Here is a 22853-nt window from a genome sequence, read left to right as displayed (position 1 = left end):
CTCTCTGCGTGATACTTCCACGGGGTAGACACCACTCCGCGCAGGATACACAGCGCTGACCCGAGTGACTTTCACTCCCGGGTCTTCCCCCAGCACGGGGGCCGCGTTACAACCGCCAAGCGAGCTCGCAATCTCCCACGGCTCTCGCCACGGCCCCGCCGGGTGCGGGAGCTCACCCCCAGCCCCGGCAGGAAGGGACGGGCTGCGAGGAGGGGCCGGTCTCCAGGGAGTCCCCGCAGCCCAGCCACCAGCCCCGGGAAGAGCCCTGCCCGCGGACACACCCGCTCTCGTAGCGGCGCGGCCTGAGCTCCGCCCGGGGTGACCCAGCCCCGCAGCCGGTCTGGGCGCAGGGGAAGGACAGCCCCTCCCCCCCCACCTCCCGCATCCCCGACCCGGGGCCGGCGGTGCCCCCTGGCGGGCGCGGCGGGGCGCGGCGCGGCGCGGCGGGGGGTGGCGGGGAGGGGCGGGGAGGGGCGAGGGGCGGCGCCGTGTCCCCGCCGGCGCGGAGCGGAGCGGAGCCGCCGCCGCATCCTCCCCTCGGCCCGGCCCCGCCGGCTCCCCCCGCCCCGGGGAGGGGAGGGGAGGGGAGGAGGGGGGGTGTGGCGGGAAAGGCAGCGGGCGCTGCCCGCAGCGGCGTCGCGCCCCGGAGCGGCTCCGCGCGGTGCGTCCGTCCCCCCGCCCCGCTGCCGCCGATAAATCCCGCTGCCGGGAGCAGCGCGGCAGCCGCCGAGTGCTGCGCTGCGGGGAGCCCGCACCCCATCGCCCCCCCCGGGCAGCGACCCCCGCCCGGGGGGGCAACAGGAGCCGCAGGCAGCGGAGCCCAGGTGAGTGCCCGGGGCTGGGGGCGGCGGGAGGAGGGCCGGGACCGTGCGGGGGTCCCCGGGAGGGTGCGGGGTGCCTGGGCTGGCATCCCCCGCTGCCGCCCCGAGGGGACGGGCTGCAGGGGAAAGCCCGCTCCCGGAGCGGCGGGCGGGCAGCCGCCGTTAGAGTTACTCGAGAGTTTGCCTCCGTGAACTCGAGGCGGTTCCCGGAGGATCCTCGCGGGCTGCGGGGCTCCCGTCGGGGGTTGCGGGGCTGGGGTGGGCTGCGGGCATCCCGCCGAGAGCGGCTTCCCCGCGGCTTCCCCGCTGCTGCGGTCCCGGTGAGGGTTAGGAAGGGGCTTTCCAGGGCTGTCGGGGCGTCCCCCGCTGACCGTGCGTGATGCTGTGAGGTCGGCTCTGAAGTTCCTCGCCCCTTCTGCGGTGGGTTGGAAGGGCGGGTCTCTGCCCTCTGCCTTCGCACGCCGGGGTGGGGGCTGAGCGGCGGAACGGTGCCCAGGGTGTGAGAATAGTTATTCTCCGCGCTGTGCGGGGTAGGTGGTGCTCCTCGCTTCGGGACGGGGCCTCCGGGGACGTGGAAGACAGCTGTTGGGCTGTCCACCTACCTGTTCCCCCCTGTGACCCGAAACGTGCATCAGGTGGAATAGAGACCTTCCCTTGGTCACGCATTTTTGGGGTCCTTCGATACAAAGGGAGACAGGTGGCGGGCAGAGAACAGGGCTAGTTGATTTTATTGTTTATAACCAACCTTACAGCCAAAGTCCATGATTTGGGTCCACATTCCCTCTAAATCATGAGCTGTTAAAAAGCATAAGGCGCTTCAGCTGTGTTTATGTATTTCTTGGTGGCTGGGAATCTTGCTGAGAAAATCCTGACATTTTCAGTTTCCGAAGAACAAAGCCAGAACTGGTGTGCAGTCATACATTTTAAAAAAAAAAAAAAAGGGAGGGGGGGCTCTAAGTTAAAAACCCCCACCAAATATGCAACTCCCATGGTACAGAAACTGCGCTGCTTTCCCGCAGGGAAATGTACAAGTACAGCTTCCACTCAGCAAAGTGCTCGCTTAATTCAAGTCGGGGCTTAGGTGCCATGAGCTTCAGTGGAATTACTCAGCAGCGGAAGGCAAGGCTGGAGGCAAGCATGTGCTGCTGTGCTTTCCCAAAGCAGGGCTAAAGCCCTGCCCCGAGGAGCGCTCAATCACGTGAACCGCGCTCGTTCGGAGGTTCAAGGCAGACTTGAAATCATGGACTGAGCAGCAGGGGAAATCATGGACTGAGGAACTCGGGGTAATCATGGACTGAGCAGCATCACCAGCCCCCCTGCATGAGAACTAGGAAATCACCAGTGCCATGGGTTTTTCCTGTGATTTTTTTTTTTTTTTTAGGAGGTTTGTAAGTACGGAGTGAGCTGTTCTTGACTCCGTCTTGGAATGCGGATCACAACGTTGTCCTAACGCCAGTAGCCCTCCATGATTGTGGGCTGGTTTCAGCCTACGTTTGCATTTGTCATCTCTCAAACTTTGGAACCCAGGAGGGCAGCTCTTACATGATCTACTCAATTTAAAAAAAAAAAAAAAAAAAAAAAAAGAAAAAACACCACAAAAACAAACAAAAAAAAAACCACAGACTCTTTTATTTGGTAAAACTGTGATCTGCAGTTCATTTACAAGCACCAGAAACATAGCTGATTGTCAGGCACCAGATACGTAGATGATTGTCCGGAACCAGAGCACTTTCCAGCATAAAAAAGAGAACGTTACACAATTAAGATGCCTAAGGAGTAGCATTTATTTCTAAATGGCTTGACTCTTCTGCAAGGTACTCTTTGATTCCTTTGAAAATTAGAGAAAATGGTACTTAACTGTTCCCTGGTTTTCCTCTGCTGGCAGAGCCCTGTGCATGCTGAAATCATCCGTATCCTCAGGCATCTGCCCTTTCTTTTCAGGAAGCATAGACGCGTGCCTGCCCTCAGAGCTCCAAGAAAGTTAAGATGCACTTTTGCGTGTATCGTTCTCTGACAACTTCAGGAGCGTTCAGGCAGGGGCAATACTGGTTTAACAGCTCTGAGCTTTAGACTGTTGCTGTTCATGATGTGTCTTGAAGCTTTGTTGGGTTTTTTCTCCTGTAAAAACCACCAGCTTCACCAAGTGGCCACCGAAAGACAGTGGATGTCGGCTTTAAACCTCATGTTCCCTGATCCTGGTATTTCTGCTGAAATCCAGGTGCCCCTTGCTGGCAGTGGTATGAGTATGTAGCAGGAGAACCTGATAGTTGCACCTCTTCTGACTCAGGGGTTTGGATTTGGCAAAACCTCCCTATAAAAGTGAAATGCTTGAGATGTGAGGATCTCTTCTGGGGCACGAAGGGGGTAGTCTTGTATATTAAAAAGAGATAAAAAGATCTCAAAGCAAACATTGAGAACAGCCTTAACTCAGTTCAAAGCTATTTGAAGAGTCATTGATCAAACGCTGGGAAGACACCGTGATAAAGAAAAAGGTCACCAGGCCAAACTCATCTCCATCTAATTACATTAAGTCTGTCAAACTAATCCCTGGCATAACTTGACTGAAAATACCATCCTGGTTCTCCTTAATAAAGTGACCAGCATATTAAAATGGCTGACACCTATTCTCCAAATACTCAAGTGTGTAAACATGGCTGCTTATGAGCAGCCCTCATAAAGTCAACAAGTTTGACCTGTGCAAAGTTAACCACCTGCCCAAGGTTTTACTTCTGCAAACAGCTGGTGGATTAGCCCTTCTGAACCTTTTTACATAGCTGGTTTGGTGCTCTGGACAGTCCTGGCAGCAGCAGATGTGGGGTGTGTGTGGAGGACATTGTGGTGAGAAGTTTGGCAGATGCAGGTGAGATCTGAATTTGAATGTAACCGAGGTGAACTGGAGATGTGCTGTGGAGAAGTAGGTTCAGGAAGGCCAGGTAGGAAGCATCACGCTGAGCTAGGAATAATTCTGCTGCACAAGTGTAGGATGGGAAGCAGCTTGGCTGGTAGCGCTTCCGCAGAAAAAAAGCTGTGCTTGAGAGAAAGGCAGACATCTCACCGGGCTGCACAAGGATTGTACCCTACAGAACACTCGGAGGGATTCGGTCTCGCAGCTCAGCATTGGTGAGGTCTCAGCTGGTGTGCTCTGCCGTTTGGGACACAGCTGCTTGGTGTGGTGAGGGTGCAGGGAAAGGCTTAAAAACATGGTCTGAGGGGGATTAATCAGGTTCTTTAGCCTGAAGAGAGAACCGGAGCAGGACGTGCTAATAGCCTTCAGATCCATAAAAGTGCTCCAAGAGGAAGGAAGTTATCTGCTCCCCATGCAGCCAGAATGTACTGGAGCCCCAGTGCAACCGTGACACTGGACTGCTGAGAACTCCCATGGAGAAAGCTCCTAAAGGCTCAGTCAAGTTCAAAGTGGCAGTTGTGCTCCCGTCTGAGCAAGGAGACACCCCTGAAAGTCGCAGGGTGTTGTAAGATGTCCTGGGCTTGGGCAGGACTTGGCACGGGTGCTCTTATAACAAGGAGCTTCTACTAGAAAGGGAAATTTTTGCTTAGTCCCACGGGCAGCAGAGTCAGGCTGGGCAGAAGTATCTGGGACTGTAAATTATGAAGAAACCTGAGAAGCACATTGATCAGCCCCAACATCTAAATCCTCTGCTCACAGAGAACTACCCTTTTTGTTACAGTTCCCTTGCATCCAGAACGGGAATGGGGAGCCAAACCACTGAAATTCAGGCCACCCTCTCTGAGAGACAAGGCTTTGTCTTGCATAGGACAGACATGAAGGCTGTGGCTGCTGCCAGGGCGTTCTGAACGCTGGTTCCCCCTCTGTTGCCTTTGCTGCCTGGATCCTTTTGCCCAGCTGGCAGGTTCTTTGGCTGCGCGGAGCCTCTGGACCCACAGGGAAAGCTCCTCGTCACCCCACTGCCAGGCCCGGGGCACATGTCCGCTCCCATGTCTGCTCTGGACACCGCTCCCCGCTGCCGGGGTTTCCTTGTCCGTCACCCGTATGCACCCATTGCTGGACACTTCCCTCCACAAAGGTCCTGTGGGACTTGGGGCAGTCTTTCCCTGCCCAGCCCCACTCTTCTGGGAAGACACAAAGTGACATCTCTGCTGGGAGCAGGTACATCAAGCGTTGCAGACCCCATGTCCTCCCAGGGGTCTGTCTAGGGTCTTAAATGAAGAGGGTTTGGGGTTTTTTTTGGGGGGTGTGTGTGGTGGTTTTTTTTTTCTTGTAACACCCAAACCATTGTACTTTCTCTCCCGTAGTCTCAAAAAGACACAGGGGTACAATACCAGTGACTCGCCAAATATGAGTGAAAAGCTAGGAAATGGAAGCGTGTTGCCTGTCCACAGCCTTGCCACTCAGTTGCTGCCACTGGAAGCTCTCCTGCTTCACACTTCTGGCCAAACACCATGGCTTCAGGCTGCGTCAAGACCTCCAGCATTGCCCTTGTCTGCAAGGCTTCCTGGGTTTAGATGTCCTGGAAGGATATCGTGCTGACAGCTTCTAACTATGCTGCTAGTTGATTTACTAATTTATGCAGCTTTAAGAGCCAGAAGGCCAGGAAAGGTCCCTCTGCCTTCCAAACCCACGTCTCGGACAAAGTGGCATCTCTGCAGCAGAGCCTTTCAGAGGACGCCAGCGGTGCTTACCCGGTTCCCCAGGTCAGAGAGCCCAGTCCCAGCATGGGCCGCCCGAGCCATCAGCTCTTCCCCATCCCTCCAGACACCCTCTTCGTGCCTCTGGGTGTTTTTGCAGTTACCTGTGCTGTGGCAGTGTCTCACCCTTTTCCGCTTCCAGTCCAGCGCCCAAATACACCGACCAACTCTAGATCGACCCTTTTTAATCTGTTTGGAAAGGAGATTTTTGTTTTATATTTATAGCACAAGCAGCAAAAGAAAAAAGATCTTTATAGACCAAACAACCAACACATTTACTTTCAGATTAACTTGTTCCTCCCCAGAAGCTAAGTTAGATGGATTTTCCCATTAAGGTATTATTGGCTCTGATTTACATTTTTTTTCTTCAAGCCAGCCAGGCTAGCTGCTGCCCCAGAGAGCAATTGCTGCCTGCCCTGCTGTTTCTCTTTTTTTTTTTAATTTCAAATACCCATTTGAATACCCATTTCAAACTAGCATAGAGCATGCAAATGAGGGCCTAGATAGCAAAATACCCTCTGAGCTGTGCTCCATGGCCTGGGTCCTGTGCTGCTTCTGTCTCTGAGTGTCTTTCCTGTAGGAGAGGAATTTGAAGCCAAGCACATAAATTGAAAAATATCATTCAGAAAGAGATTTATGATCCCGTTTCATCAGGGATGCTTATGTGGAATTACTGCCTGCCCAAAAGCACTGACTCAGAGCTCACATGTAAATTGCCAGGATAATTCTGCTATTCTGTGTTTCACAGAGTTGAATGTTTTGTGCCTCGCTTCAAGTGTTTTGCTGATGAAAATCTTTCGGTTTTCTCCAAGAGACAGTTTGGTAGACAGCTGAGCTGTAACTATGTCTGCCTGACTTGCAAACGTGCAGTGACTGCCAGTCAGATAGGTAGTACCTTAATTCTGAAGTGGACAGCTTCCCGCCAACACCGCTGTGTTCTTGCAGCAATGCTGTTGAGTAGTAGCGTTTCTTACGTGTGTGAAGTTTCACACAAGGGGAAAAACTTGGAGCTTAGCAAAATCGTATCTGCGCTGTGTCTTAACTTCACATCCCAAGGGTGGCTGCCCAGCGGGACCTGGTCAGGAGAATAGATGATGGTAATACACGAGCATGATTCACACATTCATACAGCTAATAACGTAATTTTGAACCATTTACCAAGACACTTCATTATAGCACCGAAATAACAAAACAATGCGATTCTCAGACTGCTGGAATAGGTCAAGTTCAGCAGTTAGCACCGAATTTGGAAATTAAGAGTGAGGTGTGAAACGAGCCACGCGAACGGACATGTGTACTTTTTCTTCACTAGATATTTTCCAGCTGATTCCTCCAAACTTCTGAGGGTCGGAGCAGCATGTGCCTGCTCTGAGCAGAGTGTAGTGGTCCAGCTGGGTATGTCCATGCACCCAGCTCTGTCGGATGCGTGTGGCTGTGATAGCTGTGCTGTGCAGGTGCTCAGACGCTTTGCCATGCAATTCACGTTTCCCCGAGTTGTGAAAGTCAAGTATACACCTTTCTCTTTTTGCCAAGACTAATGACTTTGTAGCTGTTATATTTCATAGGCTAGCACAGACTAGCCAAGCGGTCTCACGGAGCTGTAAATATTTGATAAAGCTGCTTTGCACAGTGTGAGTGGGAATTCCACACTGTAAAAGACAGCTAAAAATCAAATTATGCTGGACATTGTCTTCCTGAATTAAAAGCCCAGATCATCACTGGTTTTCTTCCCTGGTCTGAAACAAAGATCTGAAAATCCTGAATAGTTTGACAAATTATGCATTAGGAGCTGGTATGAATAGAGCACTTACCTGGGTTACAATTGCCCTTGCCTGCTGTATGCGTATGAGTCTTTCTCTGGGCTGCATTTCGCACGGCGTCTGCTTGCTGAGTCTTAGGAGGGCTTTCAGAGATATTAAAACACACAGTGTTCCTCTGAAAAACAGCGATCACCTTATCCATATTTGAATTCCTCCCACGGGTCCTTGAAAAGCTAACCCATCAGACACGGGGAGGGGGTGGGGGGAGGTCTCATTAGCTATTCAAGCCTTTTACTATTAGGAAACCTGGAGTCTCCTTCTGTGTCAGGTAACTCATGGACACAAAAGAAAAAGCCCTCCTCTTACAAAGGAGAACAAAACAAACAAGAAGGAAGAAATAGTAGGAAATTATTATTCTAGTACAAGAAATAGTACTTATCCAAAATCATGACAGTTTGTGCTTGGAGCCCAGTGCCAGAAGATCTCCCGTGGTTGGTCTGCGCTGCCTGGTGAAGCCTCAGCAAGGTCTGGAGGGTCCGGAAGGCTGCGACTTTGGTTTGGGGGCAAGGACTATGGTCCTAATTGCTCCTGCTTTTGGAGAAGTTTGGAACCAGAAATTAGGCAAATTTCTTCATGCAATTTTTCTTATCACTATTAAAGAAGTGAAACAAGACCTGCATTTAACCTGTTGGTTGTGACAGTCTCTGTCCTGAAGATTTTGAGGCAGACACGGACTTTCTCTGCTCTCTAGTAGGTACAGAAACAGAGGAGAAACCTTCCATTAACAGCAATGGTATCAAATTTGCTCTGAAACCTTCTCATTAAATGGCAGTTGACACTTTTTAATGTCTTAGTGTAGTCCACTTGTCTCTTTGAAATGAATGCAGTATTTAGTGTCAAGATACCAGTTTTCTATAACTGTTGTTTATAGGCTCTGGCTTATGATTTAACATGTGTACTAAGCTGCTAAAAGGCAATGCATCCTAAAAAAAGTAAAGCTCGCTTATTTTCCCAAGTGTTTGATAACAGAAGAACCATTTTCAAACACTTTGCTAAAAAAAGCAAAAGAGGAAATACTTAGAGTATCTCATACAGGAGAAATAGCCATGTCATAAAGAAAACCGGATCAACCATACGCAAGAGGTCTATGCACAGCTTGCTTTGAGGCAAGCTGGATACGCGGGTGGGCAATAGATAGGTATACTGGGATTTATTGGTGAAGGTTTTTGCAACTTTTTTAGCTAGCTGTCAAAAAGCACCTCATGGGTGTTTGGAAACTTATAATCGTGCCATTTCTGTTAACTGTTCCTGTTAATAAGTGCTAGCAGAGAACCCTGCCCGGTGCTGCTGGAGAGCAGCCAAAAGAACAAGTGCAGAAATGAGGTGAGAAAGTCCTGGCCAAGCCCTAGGGACAGCCAAGCTCAGGGAGGGAGCTGAGCTTGAGGCTCAAGTTAAGGTACTGCTTTGTGTTACTGGGAAAGCTTAAATCTAGAGTACAGACAAGTCGAGATACCAGGTCCAGGGGAGAAGTAAGGACTTGGCCCAACCACAGCAGTAGGTTGGAAGCTAAAGTTCATGCCAGTTTTCCTGAGTCCGTCCTGTCTGTACAAGTTCACTGGATGTGCTTCTGGGTTTTGTCCGGATCCCTTAGGCACTGTAGATGTCTACTGGAGACAAATGATATCTGGGAACTGCTGAGAACACCAATTAATTATTAATATATAATCAGATAGGGGAGAAAATATTACTTAATTGTCTTTCACATCTTATTAAAGAGCTTAGCTTTTCTTAAGCCAAATTTCTTTATTTTCTGGTTGCTGAAGGAGTTTCCTAAGGGACTCATTACCAATGCTGTTATCCTGGTTCCTTTATAGTTTGGGGAATTCAGCAAATCTAGAGCTAAGCACAGGCTCTCTCCCAACCTATTCAGATGTGAAGGAGTTTTTGCATATCCTGTATGTGAGATCCAGGCTGTGTCACACTGTCTAGCTTTCCCTCACAGACAAGGTGCTCTGGCATCCACCACCGTCTTCTGCCCACACTCGACACCACTCTGTGAGACTTGTGACTAGGGGACAAGTGTCTCCTTGCTCCCTACAGCTGTATCCACCCTGGCTGTCCCTTGCCAGTGCTTCCGCCTGGGCATCACAGGAAGGTTGGAAAAGCCCAGGGATTGCAAGGGTGGTTCATGAGCAACCAGAGCCAGATCATAGAGTCATTAAGGCTGGAAAAGACCTCTAAGATCATGAAGTCCAACCGATGATGGGGGGAAAAATGAGAGGCTACATCCTTGACTAAAGCAGCTTCCCGAAAGTGAGTAACATGGATTTGCATCCTCCTCATGTGCTTTATGACCATCTCAGGCTGTGACCAGCTCCTGTGCCACAGAGCAGCCTGATATGGGTACGGGGAGCTCAGGGCTCTCCCTGCTGAGTAGCTGTGCTCTGGGACCTCTGGGACCTCCAGCTGCAGGGGAGCGTGTAGCCCAACAGCAAGGAGCAAGCAATAGAGCCATTACCATACAGTCTTCAGAGCCTGAACTTTGAGCATAACCTGTTGAAGCAGGTTAAAAATGTAGAGGCTAGCATTTATCTCTTCTTTTGCTTTAATTCTTACAGTGCAGATTAATTTGATTTTCTCTTTTTTGTTTGACAGTGTAGAGCACATTCTAATCAATCATTTAATAAGACATTCATAGAATCATAGAATGGTTTGTGTTGGAAGGAACCTTAAAGCTCATCTAGTTCCAACCCCCCTGCCATGGGCAGGGGCACCTTCCACCAGACCAGGTTACTCCCAGCCCCATCCAACCTGGCCTTGAACACTGCTGGGGAGGGGGCATCTCCCACCTCTCTGGGCAACCTGTGCCAGTGCCTCACCACCCTCGGAGTGAAGAATTTCTTCCGTATATCTAATCTAAACCTACCCTCTTTCAGCTTGAAGCCATTACCCTTTGTCCTATCACTACATGCCTTAGTAAATTTCTCATAAGGCTAAGAGCCGTAGTAAAATAGTCCTTATTTACTGATAGATTTATACCTGAGAAGCTTACAGGCAGCACGCTGTGAGCTGTGTGATGATTTTAATGTGAGGGTGGCATTTTCATGGATAAAATTTCCATTATTTCATAACCAAGCTATTGTTTTCTAACCAGGCACACAATGGGCATTATTCAAGAGGGGGAAAGACGATGTTATAATTATTTCAAAAATTATACTTTGTGTGCATGTAGTATCTCTCTTCTCTGTGTATTTAATTCATTATACTGTTGATAGCATAGTTGATTTTCAGCAAAATATGTTTTTTCTCTGGAACTGGTTTATAAAGTTTTTTTTTCAAGTGTGATCTTCAGCAGGCAAAGCATGAAAGTAACTTTATTTTGACTATTTTAAGCGTAATGCTTTTACATTATTGATTCAACAACAAATATCTTAATGGACCTTTTACTGTAACAACCTTCAAATGATGTTACTATGTAGTACAGCAATAGCAACACTGATCTAATTTTGGGTCATAGTAGAATACTTTAAGCTGTTCCATGAGGCAGGAAATCCTGCGTATGTGGTTCAAACTGTGTTCGACAGTACAAGGCTGAGTAATACTGCGTGAGCTTGAAAATTATTCTGAAAATCGATCAGTTTGAATTTTCACTTGTGTTAGCATATTTTTTTGGCAGATAGAGCAAAAAAAAACCCATTGGATGTTACAGAGTCAAAAAGAGCTTGAAATGTACGATGCATGTAGTAGACCTTGGACCGTGAAGCCAGATGATGGGAAGAAAATCGTCAACAAGCAGTGCCTGCTGAGAAGTGGTCATCCTGGCCACCTACCCATGCCCAGCATGATGGAGTTAAATTGCCGAAAATTCCTTGATGGTTCCTTGCATTTCTGTGCTGAAGCATCAGCACGCAGAGGTCTAGATAATTATTTTAGAGATCTAGATAGTAATGGTGTGCTTATGGAACCAACATTGTCTTCAGAAATGTCCCTGGACAACTGACTACTAGTGGGTTTCAGAAGTGGTGTCTCTTTACCTAATTCCTTTGATCCTTGAAAATTTGTGTTCAATTTCCAGTACATTCCTGTCAGGTATGCTACAAAATGGCCTCTCAAACTGCTGATTTTGACAGCTCATTTAGACGTAAATTTCCCTTAAAGCCATTTTCAGGACACTTTCAATCCTTCCTTATCAGTTTGGGCAGATATGTCGATGCAGTTGCCTACTTCCAGACGCACCCCAGTGTTAACCTTCTTGTGCCCATGTTTGTCCCCAGGTGCGTTATCCTTTGCTGAGTTCACAAGTGGGTGTGGATGTAGCCAGCACCTTTGTAAAGTACTGGGGTGCCTGTGGTCATGTAGAGATCTCTGCATCTTCTCCTGTAGACTCTTTCCCCCAACCAGTGTCGTACAGGCAAAGATAAATGCTTCCCGTGACCCCAAAAAACTTGCCTTTTCCTGACATTTCATGTGCCAAACGTAACCTAGCAGAGGAGAAAGCCCTGTCTTCTGGTACTGGTGGAGATCAAATGTGAGCTTTGTTCTATTAATGGCACCTGCCAGAGCTGTGTTGTTGTCCTCATAAGCAGGAAATATTTAGCATCAGCTATTTTTAAAAAAAATGGCCCCTTCTCCAGTTACTAGAAATTATTACTCTTGTATATATTGCTGCTGGGACTACACCAAGGAAAGAGTCTGGGTTTGGTTGGGAGAGGAGTCCTGCTGGTGATCATTAGTTCGACCAGCTTACTGGCTCTTTTACTCCAGGGGTTTCTCAGAGCAATGAGACGTTCCAGGGTGCCCAAATAGAGGGCAGAGATCTCAGTTCTGGTTTTCTTCCCCTTTTCTGGAATTCAAGCTTTGATGGGACTTCCAACCACCTCAGTATTTTTCGAGCAGGATTTTTCTCATTTTCATCTAGTCCTGTGGTGCCTGGTCACTGTTTTCAGACAAGCAGCAGTTCCACTCATCCCTGGGGGGAACCAGTCCTGAAAGCCCAGTCCTGGGTAAGAGGAGGCACAGGCTGTGCTCCCAGACTAGTGGTGGTCTGTCTAACCCTGCTTCACAGAGGGGCCAGGTCACAGCTTCTCCTGAGGTCCCTTCCAGCATGGTATTTCCAATGCGATTTGGCTCCAGGATTTTTACAGCATCACGTAAGTGGCATCTTCATTCTCTTCAAGGAAGCTGCCAAAGCTCCCACTTTATTGTGGAGAACTAAAAAAATGTTGTTTAATATCCCTTCTCCCAGCTCTTAACAATTAAACCTATTTCCTCTTTGCTGATGTTAAACAGTCTGACAAAGTTCTTGCACAGTAGCGTGTTGTCTGAAAACTGTTCATCCAGCTTCTCTCTCATTCTTTGCAACATAATCAGGGAAGATGCACACCACTTGCATCACTTTTGAGAAGCACTCAAAAGCAGAGTAAACATCGAGTAAGGGAAGATCGCTGGGACGCTACGAAGCTGCTGTAGTTGTGTAGATATTGTGCTAATCCCCTTTGTTTCCAGCTGATGCTTTCTCTTGAAACAGAAGATGATGCTTTCTCTTGATGCTCTCTCAGACAAGCTGAGCATGCACTTTTCTTGGAGCTTCAGAGCTAACAGGCTAAGACACTGAGGGAAGTAGTTAACTGCTTTCCTTCAGTCTGGGAGCCAGGACCAAATAGAAACCTCTAGAGGAGCAGTACAAAGGCTGGAAGGAGAGCACATTTACCCGGTCATGAGCTAATGACAGCAAGAAAGAAGGGGAGAGAAATTTCCTGCTAGGAAGCAGAGCCAGCCTGCCTCTGAGCTCCAGTTTTTAGCCCTGTGCATGTCCCCTCTGCCTCATGCAGGAGTGTGGGGGTAGGATCCCTCGCTCCCTGTCCTGGCAGTGCATGGCCAAACCAGCGCTCACCAAGAGACACCCTGCTCCCTGGATGCTTACTTTCTTCTAACTGCATGCTCCTTAAAAATGAGTTTTTAAAAAGACTGTCCTGAACGTTTTGATACGTTCTTCTGATTTAAGGATGTCATTCAGTTAGTTATTGCAAGCTCTGGCATGGCTTTTTTTGCTATTTCCCTCAATTCCCAGCAGAAATTAAGCAGAGGAGCTGGGATTCAGGCATTTGAGATTAATGGGATTGCTCAGGTATCGAAGCAGTGACAAAATGGAAAGTTCTTCCTAGCAGAATAAGTAATTAGTCCCTTTCAGATCTTCAATTTGACACTAGCGTTAGCATCAGTTATTCTCTGTTGGGAATATTACATCGTAACAAGGTTCACTGCAATATCGTCCTTTCTCGGTAGTAATCGGAAGAGAGGAGGCCTCTTCAAATCATTGTCTTGCTGCCTTGAGATTTTTAACATTTAAGCCTCCCACTTATCAGCTGATACCTTGCATTGACTTCAGCACCTGAACTATTTCAGTAGTCTCAAGTGTCTGGAAATCAACTCTTCTTTTTTTTTAATTTTCTTCCCTCCCCCCCCTTTTTTGGCAAGAGTCTGCAGAGAAAATCAACAACATTTCCAAGCTAAAAGGCATTGTTACAAGTGAAGTTAAAATCCTTAGGGTGAAGAAAACACATCAAAATAATCTGGCAAAGCTGTGAGACTGGATCCTGGGGAGAAAGGGTAGCTCGACTGTGTTGGTTTCAGCTTAATCAGGAAACCGTGTCAGCTCCAGGTCTCAGGTCCTGCTACTGCAGGTCACAACAATTCTCCTGAACAGAGGACACCATCCACAGCTGTTTCAAAAGGTGTAAAGCTGTCAAACTCCAAACTGCCCAGGTGCAAAATGCGCTGTATTTTTAGGAGTGGTGCTGCTGTCCTAGTGCACGTTTCTTGGAGAGTTTAATAAAGCCTGGTGCAGTCTATGCCGTTTGGTTTTCTTAGGCCAAAGAGAACCTTCCTCCATGCTACCATTCGTGGTACAACCTCACAGCCAGTTGCCCTATGCAGAAGTCACACCTTTGCTTAGTTTCTAACCCTAGTGCTTCCTCTTCCACTTCACCATCTGTAATCCAAAAATCCTGTCTCTAATTTAACATTATGTGTTTGAGACTGTTGAAACATGGCTAAGGAGATTTAGATGCACAGCTGTGTGACTAAATCCCCTAGATAGGTTTGATAATCAGCCTTTATGCACAGCTTCGAGTTCTTTTGAATAGAAGACTGCTGAAAATAACCAGAAAAAAAGAATTAAATAAATTGTAAGTGACCTCCTTTCCCGCGCCTCCAGACTGGGACACTCTGTGGGTAAACATCTCTGAATAAATCTGTTCTAAATTAAATAAATCACTGGCTTTGGTGGGTATAAAACGAAACTGGCAATGAAAGCCATGTAAAATCCCTTCAAGCTGTTGAAGTCCTAATCCAGAACACAGTGGGACCGTCGTGCGCTGCTGCCAGCACACCTGGCCACAGTAGCTCTCACGGACCACCGTACCCTGATGTGGCCCATTTCTGCCCACCTGGATTTGCCGTTCAGACATCCAGGGCAGATCACCAGCTCCTTGCTCAAGTGACACCTTGGGAGACGGTGGGATAAAATTAAATCACTGTTGGGACGTGGAGACAAAGCGTAGTGAGGGCATCACTGCCACAGCTGGACAACATCCACCTTCAGCCTGCAGGGCCTCCAGGAGGGTTGGGAAGTTGGGCACTTCTGAAAGAGTCGCAGAAAGTCTTGCGTTTAGCAGGGAAGCTGTGCTGCCTCTGCAAAAGAAGAGGGCTTCTGTGGAGACATTTGCTACTGGCTGCTATAGTGTACAGCCAGCCCAGTTGTCATAGGGCCTTAGCTAAAAATGAAAAGGCGTATTTGAAGCCAGTTGTGCTGAATGCTTTAACTTGATTATTTGTAGCATTTGTAATAATTGTATTGTAACCCTCATTTTCACTGATGTGGCTGTTTTTGCAAATTGTTAACAATTATAGGTCACCTTCGAGATAGAAGCATCTTACCATTTGTTGTAAAAGCTTTTTAAGAGTTATTCACGTCTTATTTACTCTGTCACCAGATCATTTCATGTGCTAATGCACTGGGAATGTCAAACTGTGCTGATAATAGCAGAGTTTTCCTTCTACTCAATTTTATTCCTGTGCCAGTACAATTATGGCAAGAAGTGTCTTACGGGTGCCTGGTCACATGCAATACATTAGCTCCCTTCTTGCCTCCTAAGGCAAACACACCCAGAACTGCAAGGTGTCTGGGAAAGGGCCATGGCTTGTATCTGCTAGGGCAGCACCTCGCACGCTTGGTTCATGGTGTAGCCTTTGAGCCCGCACCGGTGCTGGCCCTATGCAGGCAGCTGTTGAGGGTGATTTACTGTGAACTAAATATGTGTCTAATTTTCAGCAAGTAAATAACTCCAGCAAGTGCCTCTGGAGGTATTGTCATGTTTTGTGTTAGGTTTGTGCTTAAGATTTTCTGAATTTAAGCTTGTGTTGCAGCAAGACTCCAACAAACAAGGACTCTTGGGAAAATTTGGGTTGGGGGATTTGAGACTTTGGGAGCGATTCTTCCAAAATTTAGGGAAAAATGGAAATATTTCCACTAGCTTCCAAGAGCTTTGTATTAGGCCTGTGAAAGAAGGTATGGAGTGATATCAAGAGGACATGTGTCTGCATGTCTGTGGACTGGAGCCAGTGTGACAACAAAGCTTCCATGTAGCACCAGGAAGAGTACACAAATGCACACTGAAGACATCCAGGATAGAGGGGAGCACAACCTTTGTACACAACTGTATGTTAAGAGTAAATTTTGCAATTTGCTAATATTTCTCTAGAGCGCCACAAAGAACTAGCAGTATTCAATGGGGCTCTGACTGGGCCTGGAGCACCCAAAGGATAACTTCATCCAGCTGCCAAAGGCTCCAGCATGTCAGAGACCAGGCACTCTGGTAAAGGATGACTGGATCCCAGACTACCTAACAAGCAATCATTCCAGTTACTCTCACCGTACAGATGCAGTAGTTTAGGCAGTCACCCGTGCATGCTGACGACCCCTGCAAACCAGACTGGTTTTGATTAAGTACCCGAGAGTGATTTCAGATGTCTGATATAAGGTCTTTTCAGATAAGGAGCCTGCAGTTACTGGGCCAAACCACTCCATCACTACATCATATCATTTGATACATATAATTTGAGGCGTATAATTTGACCCTGTGTAATCCATCAGTTTGTCTGTCTCAACTAAAAATGACCTTGTACTTGAATATGTGAAAGTCTAATGCTGTCCCATTTTCTAGTTCCACTGCTCCCATAAATTAAATGTGTTCAGTAGAAGACTGGGAATATATAAGTGAAAGTATTCAGCTCTCTGCCCTTTTAGACTGACAAAAAGATTGTAGCAGATTACAACTAAAAAGTAGTCATAACTTGTGAGTCACAAAAGACCCTAGAGTGAACACAATTAGAAAAAGAGAATTAATGGTATATTGTCTATGTATATCAGAACTGCAGGCAAACACTGAAGTGTCAATAACTTCAAGCAAGAGCGGCTGCTGTTGTTGCTCAGTTTTTCTGAGACTACTCCAACATCCTGTGCAAAATAATTTCAACAGCTTCCAGCTCTGAGGAAATACGTAGGCAAAATTTACTGTTATAAATATATATTCAGGAGGAGGACAGAGTAATGCTTTGTGCTAATCCGTGTCAGCATACTGTTGAATTGTAGGTGTCACTGGATGATGAACACAGAGTCTGAAAAAACATTGTTTTCCTATTGTTGTTTACATGGCTTTTTTTACACTAGTTTCACTATCTTAGCAGAATATCAGATGCAGTTGTCTTACATTGGTTTCAGCGGAAATATGGACTGGACTAACCAGTCAAGATAATAATGCTGCACAGGGGTGCAGGGATGAAGATATAACAAGCCATAGTAAGATCAGTAGTATAGCAGCATCATTAACCCCTTTTCTTTTTTTTTCTGCGCTAAATTTTCCACCGACATGAGCATTAGTAATTTTAACTTTGATTGAGAACTGCTATTATCCACTCACAGCATGTGGGAGCAAACAGGCACTTGGATAAATCGCAAAAAAGAAAACCGCTTAGCATGCCACTTTCCTCAATAACACCTTTTTCTGAAGGTACAAGGCTGAGTGCTGTAGGGAGAGTGTGTGTGAAGAGAAAAGCAAGGCTGCAGCAGCCCACTGAAGCATGGTCAAGGTCAGCCCCTCTCACAGAAGACCAAGAGGTCACGTTTGACTTAGAAGGTATTCTGATATGTTTAAAAAATTTAAGTAATTAAATAATTCAGTGAGTGAAAGCCATCAGGATTCTAATGCAGTGTTAATGGGGTCTTTCAGGAACCTCGAAGATCAGCTTCATGAGTGACATAACTGGAGCCATTAGCAGGCGTAATCATCCATCAAAGGTGAGTGCCTGCACATCCTCGATGCAGAGGAGCGTGAGCAGCAGCACAAACATTCCTGCTTGCAGCCACTGCAGTGGGACACGTATGAATAACCTCTGAATTGCCTCATTTTCCTCCTGCAGGCACTCAGCCCAGGGCTGTGTTTGCCACTGTTTAGCAATGGATGAAGCGGGCAGTGACTCCACCAGCATGAGCATGCGGGAAGTCACCATCTCCACAGCCAGCTCTACTCCAGCAGATCACTAGGTGAGAAGCAAATTAAACTGATTTGAAACACGGAGTTCCTCTCACGTGGTCATTGAGATGAGGACTTGCTGAACAGTCACCATGAAACCTGAACACTGTTTTGGATTGGTATTTCCTACCAAGTGCTCCAGCAGTGCCAACATGACAAAAGACAGCTAGGATTAAGGGCTCCAGCTGCTCATCTGACATTGCTGGGACAGCCTCCAGAATAAATTTCCAGCTCGTACTAACTCCTACTGGATGTATCTTCTACTTCAAGGCCTCTGGAAAGGACCTGAACCAGAGGAGGTTTGGCATTTCATCTGTGCTGTGTAGAATCCAGCAATGAATTATTCTGATATGAAGGTCTAATACAGTTAATAGAGCATATAAAACTGTCTACTGTGTTTCATCATATTTAATTTGCTGCAGCAAACTGCAGCCATCCAAGCTGTTTCAGCCTCCCTTTTACAACCCTCCGGTGCCCTGAGAGATGCTCTTCCAGCTGAGGAGCCCCATGTCACCAGCGCCTCTGCATCGACAGAGCGGTGCAGTGCCTGCAGAGCATTCAACTGGTTCTCGCCCTCCAGTGTGGTCCCAAGTGAAGCAGCTCCCTCACCACTGTGGGGACAGCCATGAGGGACCCCATGGCCTGGCCATCCCATCAAAGAGTGGGCAGGCAGGAGGGCAATGCCAGCCTCCGGCCCCCCATAGCTGCGACCTTTTCTGGGGCACAAGCTTTGGGAGCGCTCATGTGGTGCATCTCTCCGGGGATTTCTCCAGACACATCCTCCTGTCATGTTTTGTGGTTTGTGAGGGATATGATTCACTACCCCAGCAGCCTGCTGTGCTGCCTGTGCCCTGTGATAGTGCTTAGCAGGAGAGCAGTGACTCACCGGTCCCCTCCAGCCCACGGGATGGTGGAACTTCGCTTCTTGCAGGGGCTGGGGCATCACAGGGTCCAGTCCGTGCCTCCCAGCCATTCTTTGGTCAGATGGGCTCACTGCTGCAGCATGTGGTGTGTGGCTGTGGCAAAACAGTGGTGTCAGGATGAAGAGAACGGACCTACCTTACGCTTATCTAAGAAAAGCCACTGTTTGTTCGCTGCCTACCCAAATGAGGTGTGGTATTGAGGCTGCTGTCATCAATTTAAAAATGTTCATTTAAAAAAAAAAATCTTTCCTAGGTAGACAAGAATTCCCTTTTTAAACTAGGATAGGTTGAGATGGCTGGTTCACTCGTGTTTTCTGTAATGTATGCAACAGTGGCTGTAATCTTAGAGTCACGCATCACGGAAGTTGGGCCTCCAGAGGTCATCTAGTCCAACTGCTTCTCCAAGTGTAAAATTCAGGTTAGTCACCTGCAAGCTTGTCATGCCGTGTGAGGGATCGAGTTAAATGGTGTTTCAGGAGATTGCAAGGTGTGTTGGGAAAGACAGCAACTGAGACACTACCCAGTGCCACCAAGGATGCTGCAGCTGGAGACAAGGGAGAACAGGAGACAGCCACTGCATAGCAATCAGAGTCTGCCTCTATACCTCCCATCTCCTTCCTCAGTGTGTTTGAGTGGTGCAGGGTCAGAACAGGCTCCAGGCAGAAGGTGGCTGTACCTTGGACCCGCTGGGGAGTCCTCAGTGTGACAGGGCAGACTGAGTGGCCTGAGCTCTGGGGCAGATGTACTGATGGGATGGTCCATTTGAGCAAGGCCATTAAAAAAAAAGTGTTGGTATCTCCCATTTCTGCCCAGGTTGTTTAAACAAACTCTTTCCTCTGATAAAATAGCAATTCCCAGCTGAGGCTCTCTGAGACCCATCACGGTAGAGCACTCCTGCAAAGGCCAACTGGGATTCCCATGGGTCTGGAGCGTGAGCAGGGAGAAGGGGGGTTACCAGCAGATATGTCTGGGCACTGCTGCCCCAAATGCTACCTCAGCTGCCCCCATCTCTCCCGCCTTGCTTGTAGCCTGTGTGCTCTTGGCCCGCTGCAGCCTCCCTGCATCTTCATGCCACCAAGCAGCTCCTTGAGTGTCTGCCACCATCTCTGATGTCCCATCTTGCCTCCACAACAAGAAGGTGATGGGTTGCAATAATGCTAGACATGAACACACTTTGGTCTAAGGGTATAGATGAAGGAAACAGGAGTACATATAGCTAGGGATGTTATAGCTAATGTATTGCAAGTCTACCACTACTGGTGCACGTCAAGGAGACAAAAATTCTCCTATAAAGTATTTCCAAAGAACTTTTACGGTGTCCCAGCCCTGTGGGTGGGAAAGTGTCCTGTGGCACGTTTATTTGCATTGTGGCTGCTCTCACCTGGGCCAGGTTAAAAGGATTGTATCCCAACAGTAGGTAAATGAGAGCTCTCCTCACCAAGACATGACCCATAGCTGCTCAGCTGGAAGGCAGGGATGCTACTCATGCCTTTCAGTCAATGCCAAGCATGCAGCTGAACCTCTGATAGCTGGGTTTTTTCACATAAATTAATTGATGACTGTAATTAACATATGAAATACTTTAAAACACTTATTTTGCATAAACTGTGACTTACAGTCATTGTCATGAGAGCATGTCCTGTAGCTCGCCTTAGGCAACAGGCGTAATTTGAAACTACTTGTCCACTCTGCGACCTAAGCATCAAATGGGACAGAGTGAATACAGAAGTGTGGAAAGAAAGGATGGCAACAGTAAATGGAGAGCAATTAGTGGAATGACCACAGACTGGGTGCAGGCGCCTCATCTCTGCATGTTGCAGCCCTTGCAAGGGGGGTGCCTTTGATTTTGGACAAAGGATTTAGCCCCCCACCGCAGTGGGCAGTTGTCACTACAACTTTCCCTGCACTCATTGCATTTGCAGGCTGTGATTTTGGCCATACCCTAGCAGTGCAAAATGCAGCAACGGGCATTTGCAGCCTGGGCATAGCGCTGGGCTGAGAGGACTATGGAGGCAGCAGCTGGAAAAGTCTACAGTGTCCCACACTCTAGAACAAGAAGACCATTTTTGCTTCAGTAAAATCCAGTATTAGCTGCTATAAGACATGTATTTGCTCACTTTCAGGTTTGGTTATTGGTTGCCAGCACACAACATGGTAGGGTCTTGATTCCTGCTGGTACTGTTAGGGATGACATGTAAGGCGCAAACTGAGAACTACGGGTTAGAGAGCTTAAGCTGGGAAAGGGATGAAGACTTTATCTGCCTTCTGGAGTCTGATCTTGAGTCAAGATCAGATTGTCAATGATTGGTATACCAATTTGGAGGGTGCTAATTATTGGTAGTGAGTTTATGGAGCTACTCTGCCCTGAAAACTAGATAGTTTTGCAAATCAGTTTTTCACATTTTGTAATAGTGGTCAGAATAATGCACTCCCATGAGAAGTCATGTAAGGAACTAAGTACACTCTGGCAGTTAATGGGTGTGGATATATGAAACCGACACATCTGACGATATCTGGAAGTTTAATTAATCTCTACTGAGAACTGACACAGGAAAGATGTTTTGTGTTCCATAACTGAGGACAGGTTTCCTTCTGTGCCACTGGTCTTCAGTAACAGAGTTGGTAATAGTGATAGCACTAGAATAAACCAAAAAGTTTTCTTTTTTAAGTCAAAGTTTCTTAGAGCTCTTGCTTGTAATGTCACCGGACAGCAGTACCCACAAGCAGCATTTTAAGGCTGCATTTCGTAAATGCAGTTCACTTCCACACAGAGCAGAGGAATGCATATATGATGTTTGTGGTAAAAAAAACAAATGAAGGGGAAAGAAAAGCAATGCTAAAATATTCCTAAAAGATGGCCCCTCTTGGATGCTTCTGTTACAGATCTTTCACTGTGTGCTTCAGTACTGGGCTTTGGTGGTGGAGGTGGCGATTCTGGCATATTGACACAAAGCAGGTGCATAGGCTGAGAAAATAGTTTCATTTTTCCACTTTCTGGGTCACTCTCTAGCATTTCTGTGCTGTGTTGTTGAAAGCGTTGGTACTGTTACAGGGCAAGAGTCAACACCTGATTAAGAAGATTATTGCTACGGACAAGTCTGATTTTCTGTCTCTCAATTCCTACCCTCTGCAGCTACTCATATTTTCCCTCTGGACTGAAAATTCCCATGTTTCAGCCTCCATGGGACTTTTTGCAAGCCTGAGCAAGAATGTCTGCTCCTTTGGTTTTGCTAGCAGGGAAAAAGTTTTATTTCTCCTGCATGACGCAAGCATTTGCCCAGCTCTGAAGTGACTGAAGGCAGCAACTTTAAACTGCTGGGCTCTATCCTTCCTAGAGTAGCAGAGGAAGAAACAAATCAAGTTGAAATAAAAGAGATCATTCAGCTCAAAGTGCTTTGCAGTTATAAGCAATATTTTGCCTGTACACCCTGAATTTTTCTGCAACATGTTCTTGCAGGTTCTTGCCATAGGACAGTCCAAGAGGGCTAAGCGTGTAAGATCCAGACATCTCATTTCAGGATTCTTCAAGTCATTTCTATTGAGGGTCTCTGGTGGGAAAGCAAGTCTAAATACCCCATACATTTCAGGAGGTGAAATAGCAAGGTCCAAGAGGTTAGGAATAAATGAGCCTGACTGTAAAGATACTCAGCTAAACACAAAGGGATTATGAATATCTGCGAGTGTTGGCTTGACACGACAGATGTGGGATGCTCAGGCTTTGCCATAGTGTGGTATTCACCAACCATTTGTTGGGCAGACCAAACCTCCTCTGGGCACACCAAGAAGCTGGAATTCATGTTGTCACACATTTGCCATCTTGAAGCTGAGAGTCCCGTTTGAAATGCTCATCTGTGTACCTGCAAGCAACAGAGAGGGACAGGCATCTCAAGCAGGTGGCTCAGCTAATCGTGAAAAGGGCCTTAAGGCAGGAAGGATAAACTGCCCTCCAGAGATATCTCCATCTTGTCTTTGACTATAGAAGGAGCCTATGCAGCAAGTTTAGACTAGAAGCTTAAAACAGAGCTTGCTAAAGTTTGGTAGGATTCCCACCACATAGTAATGGTAGGAACTATTCTATGTGCCCATCAATAA

At 47.3% G+C, this 22853-nt stretch overlaps 1 protein-coding gene across 4 annotated transcripts in view; it reads left to right on the top strand.

The window, feature by feature from the left end:
• The first annotated feature begins 636 nt into the window (after positions 1-636).
• HTR1E (5-hydroxytryptamine receptor 1E) overlaps positions 637-22853 on the top strand; it is a 44625-nt gene continuing 22408 nt past the window's right edge. The window contains exons 1-4 of one of the 4 annotated variants that reach the window (XM_075414409.1): positions 637-824; positions 17317-17442; positions 17536-17603; positions 17726-17849. The gene's annotated coding sequence lies outside the window, so the exon portion shown is untranslated. Of the gene's footprint in view, positions 825-2572; positions 2636-17316; positions 17443-17535; positions 17604-17725; positions 17850-22853 lie in introns of those variants that run through there. The other 3 variants (XM_075414410.1, XM_075414411.1, XM_075414412.1) reach the window with 3 other exon arrangements.

This window comes from Opisthocomus hoazin, chromosome 2 (genome assembly GCF_030867145.1).
Source record: "Opisthocomus hoazin isolate bOpiHoa1 chromosome 2, bOpiHoa1.hap1, whole genome shotgun sequence".
Taxonomy (NCBI): Eukaryota; Metazoa; Chordata; class Aves; order Opisthocomiformes; family Opisthocomidae; genus Opisthocomus; species Opisthocomus hoazin.
The sequence above is the reverse complement of the archived record's forward strand: the minus strand, read 5'-3'. Positions and strand labels throughout refer to the sequence as shown.